The sequence below is a fragment of the Palaemon carinicauda genome, chromosome 22, assembly GCF_036898095.1.
Source record: "Palaemon carinicauda isolate YSFRI2023 chromosome 22, ASM3689809v2, whole genome shotgun sequence".
Lineage (NCBI taxonomy): Eukaryota > Metazoa > Arthropoda > Malacostraca > Decapoda > Palaemonidae > Palaemon > Palaemon carinicauda.
Window position 1 is genome coordinate 77932609 of NC_090746.1, and position 5000 is coordinate 77937608.

Below are 5000 nucleotides of genomic sequence, written 5' to 3' on the forward strand. Positions count from 1 at the left end.
TAAATTCCTCCTGAATCCCAAGAAATGATCACTCTGTAGAGCAGATGAGACGTCGACAACGAGCGTCCAGGAGCGCCCTTGTAGTGGCGATAGACCGGTCACCTTCCGTGCGACTACTGCTCATAGCAATCTCAACTCACTGCTGGGCAGCAGCCGACGCAGACCAAAGCCAGCCAGCCACCTTCGGTGAAAGGGTCAGACGGAGCCAGTGAATGTTTTAGGCCGGATTGTTCGCCGAGAGCTTTTGCGAGTTCCTTCTCCGACGAAGCAGAGGGTTTTATGCCTGTCACGTTCAGCGTCGACGCGCTGCTTACACAAGAGGTTTCCAGAGGAACTCAGCCGTGTCCTTACTGCCGATGTTACTGCTGCTATTGATGTTGCTATTGCTGTTCATGCAGCACTCTAGCTTGCCCTGAATAGTGTCACAATGCTCGTTTTCCATAAGTCATTGGATCAGCATATGTACTTTATAAAATCGAAAGTCGAAATCGAATTGAAAATTGCTATTTTATGGACCACACCAGCTCACTATTGCACACACTCACTGTTGAGCTTCGAGTGATACGGTTTATAGGTGCGTCCTACTAAGGATAGAATAGGAAGTAGAGAAGTGGTCCACAAGGCCACCTCGAACAAGGATAGAAGAAGGACGTATATAAAAAAAGGGCTATGGAAGTAGACTATGAAACTCGAGTCAAGTGTTGTGGATTATTATTATTATTATTATTATTATTATTATTATTATTATTATTATTATTATTATTATTATTATTATTATTATTGTAGGATAAACCAATAACCTTCAAAGTCATGCAGATCTTCGTGCAATGAGAGAAGGCCTTCCATAGTTTTCAACATCAGTGGGGGTTGATGCAATATCGTACATATTGTCAAAAAAACTATCGTGTATGTAATCGTCATCGTCATCTTTGTCGTAATTATTCTACAATATAATTTCGCTCTAGCTCTCTTCTCTTGCATAATGTTTCACCATTCATCAAATAAAAAGATTAATTCTTTTTTCTACATACATTTTTGTTTAGGATTTCAATTTTCTTGTCATTTTTAATAATGACCTTATCTTTTCTTATCTATGATTTCCTTTTCTTTATTGTCTATATCAGTAACCTTTATAAGTAATTATTTTTCTTTTATAGTTTCAACTACTACTACTACTACTACTACTACTAATACTACTACTACTACTACTACTAATAATAATAATAATAATAATAATAATAATAATAATAATGATAATAATAATAATAATAATAATAATAATAATAATAATGAAAACATATCTAAAATCCATAAAAATTTATCACTACCACAAAAACAAATCATTATTAAAGAGTCTAAGAAATGAAGCTATATTAATCATAAAATAGGAAAGGAGAGAGAGAGAGAGAGAGAGAGAGAGAGGAGAGGAGAGGAGAGGAGAGAGAGAGAGAGAGAGAGAGAAGAGGAGGGTGTCCTTGGGGATCTGACCTTCGGGAACAGCAGAGTACTTGCTTATTTTTTTCTTTCCGTAATGTCTGCTGTCATGTTTTTACCAACAGTGAAGAAATTATTTCCAGGAATTGAGGTGAATGGAATTAATGTCGGCAAAAATCACCTTTGCGTAAAATTATACGCGTATTATTTTATATATGCATATGAAAAAAATTCGACATGTAATCATACTTACATAGACTGACTTACGCATACATACATACTGTACATACATACATACATACATACATACATAAGGAAAAGTTCTGTAGATATGTATGAAGTTATTGTATATGTATATATATATATATATATATATATATATATATATATATATATATATATATATATATATTATATATATATATATATTCATTTACATATGTGTTTGTGTTTTATCCTAACGGAATTAGGTTTTAAAACAACAGAAATTAGTATATTAAGTAGACATTTTAATAATGTTACAAATATGGTATTTACCTTTCGAATACGATTCTCTTTTTTGCAAATGTTAACGTGACATTCTTGTGTTCGCAGTCCGCGTACAAATTTAAATACAAATTTCCTCCAAGATTCTACCGTTCAAAAGCTGGATAAGAGAGAACGGACTGAAAAATATATGACATTAGTCAATTTTGCAGCAAAGGGTTATCATCAGGTCCGTAAGATAATTCAACAACAACAACAATAACAACAACAAATTAAATTTTTCCTAGTTCACTTCAGGACAAATGCCTCAGACATGTCTTGGTCATGCCTAGGATTTGGCCATTTTCTTCACCACGCTGGCCGCTGAGGATTGTTGATGGTGGGAGACTTTAGTCTAATCGCTCACAGGAAACCACCCTAGTATGAGGGTCCCTGACTAGTACAGCTTTGCCGATCATGGTGATACACAAACCCCGTTAAGGTATTCCCACTCAGAAAGGTTCTGTAGGATGATACAGTAGCAAGTATATCTATACTCAAAGTCTACAAACAATAACAACAGTGTCTTATTTATGTTTACTCTGTATATTTATAAGTTTTTTTTTTTATTAGACCTTTATTAAACCATAATTCCTTTGTCTAATTTATTCCCCTCATTGTGTCAATTGTTACTTTCCCTTTCTTTGTTTAATCTACTTTCTATTTCGTGGTTTTTATTAACTTTTTCCAACGCCTTTAATTTAATTCCCTTTCCATTAAATAAATAAAAACGTCCCTTTTCATTGTTAAGGTTCTTGCGCTTTCCACTTTCTACCTTATTTCCTATTTTGTGTTAATATACTTTATTCCCTTTACAAACTTTCCTATATTATCTGTTCGTCTATTCCTTACACGCTTGGCAACTGGAACGAGAGGGGCCAACATCATTGAAAGGTAAATATTGATTAATAAATGGAATTTCTTCTAGCGTTACATGGTGGAGAAAGGGGGAATGTTTTTTCCTATCATCTGCAATCAAGATTTTGATGCTACAATGGATTAGTAAAAGTAAAACCTTTCACATAAATATAGACGAGTATCTCTAGATACAAAATATTACTTTAAATCCATCTAGAGAGAGAGAGAGAGAGAGAGAGAGAGAGAGAGAGGAGAGAGAGAGAGAGAGAGAGAGGAGAGACAGACAGACAGACAAACAGACAGACAAGCAGACCAACAGAGAGACCAGACAGACAGAGAGAGAAAGATGGATGCTAATCTTGCAAGACATATTTCCGGGTAATATTATATATCAGGAAAGTATAATACAAATTATAAGTAGACTGAATACATAACATACTTCGTAATTCCCAATGTTACATAAATTCTATACTGTTCCCCTTAATGTGAAAACCATAAATTACATATTATTTTCATACTGAGCAACTTTTTTATTCTATGAAAATTCTGAAAAAAAAATTATAATGGTGGGTGTTTAAGAATAACTTAGACTTGTTTATCATATAAATTCACTGCTGATCAACATTAAATATTAAGATACGAAACATTAGCTATATATATATATTTACATACATATATATATATATATACTATATATATATATATAATATATATATATATATCATATATATAGCATGAAAATCTGTGTGTTTCAGTGTAAGTTTGTGTAACATATGCCTGTGTATATGTGTTATATTAATTCTATTATGTGTGATATCTATATCACTGACACCTATTATAGTGTTTTAACAATAGAAATTGTCTCCTTCATTATCGCTGTCAATCATGGAAAATCTTCCTTATATTGAATACATTGCATTAAAACACTATCTCTCTCTCTCTCTCTCTATCTCCTCTCCTCTCTCGTCTCTCTCTCTCTCTCTCTCTCTCTCTCCTCTCTCTCTCTCTCTCTCCTACACCAAAGAAGGCGAAGGAATAATCAAAGCTCAGACTCAGGGTGTAGGAAGAGAGAGAGAGAGATGAGAGAGAGGAGAGAGAGAGAGAGAGATGAGAGAGAGAGAGAGAGGAGAGAGAGAGAGAGAACAATGCTTTTCCTTTTACAAGAAACTACATGAGGATGTTCTTCTATGACTGTTATATTCACGGAAGAGTTGGAAAACATATAAGTATTACACAATCGAAAGAAAGTGAATTCAGGCCATGTCTCGTATGGCAGGATGAATGTACAGAATAGAAGAGTCATGCTTCAATTGGCTCCATTCTCTCTCTTAGAAAAAGAGCATATTTGATGAGTAACTGATTTCTTTTTACTATTCAAATTACCTATACTATTGTGTTTCCCTTTCCCTGTACGTGACTTGTGTTTCTCATTATCAGAGCAAAACAATTCTCGTGGGGAGAGGTAATTTTTGCATTTAGAAACGGTTAAAATTAACTCTTGAAGCTCTTGTTCTTGTGACATTAATGACTTTCAGAAAAAAAAGGAAAAGTTCACACGTAACCTGATTCATAACGGGAAATATAATAATTACAGGGTGTATTAAAATGAGTGTTTTTAATCAAGCGTTTACCAAGTAAGATCTGTAAAACCTATTAAAAAAATCATTAAGGAAAAGTCCATATATATCCTGATTCATAGACTACTGAAAATACGAATGTTATATTACTCAACGTATGAAAATAAGTGTCTTGATTAAGCTGTATCAAATGGGGGTCTATAAAATATCATTTTTTAAAACTATCTGCTACAAAAATAACTAATACTTACATACATAACAGGATATTTCTACAACTTGAATATGAAAGTATCACCGCATAAAAATTTTCGTATGTAAAAGGGATAGTCTGAATTTTAGATGGATAAAATTATACAGCCACAAACAATCGGTAATTATATACTTATTACGATATTTCTACAATTAAATATAGAAAGTATCCACAACAAAAAATCTTATACAAACAGGATAGTATTTGAATGTCATTTTTTCCATCTAAATTGAGCAATGCTTGGATCTATAAAACCTATATAAAAAGCTCATGAGCTACAAAAACCGGATATTACTACAATTAAAACAAGTAATTATAAACATAAGCATGTCTTATGTAAACAGGGTAATCTTCTA

General features: G+C 33.1%; 1 protein-coding gene across 2 annotated transcripts in view; it reads right to left on the reverse strand.

Moving 5' to 3' along the window:
* Positions 1 to 5000, reverse strand: part of LOC137616555 (uncharacterized) — a 93127-nt gene that overhangs the window by 18854 nt on the left and 69273 nt on the right. The window contains exon 1 of one of the 2 annotated variants that reach the window (XM_068346411.1): positions 1 to 544. This exon is cut by the window's left edge and continues 300 nt beyond it. The exons of the other annotated variant lie outside the window; for it this stretch is intronic. The gene's annotated coding sequence lies outside the window, so the exon portion shown is untranslated. Of the gene's footprint in view, positions 545 to 5000 lie in introns of those variants that run through there. 2 annotated transcript variants of the gene reach the window in all.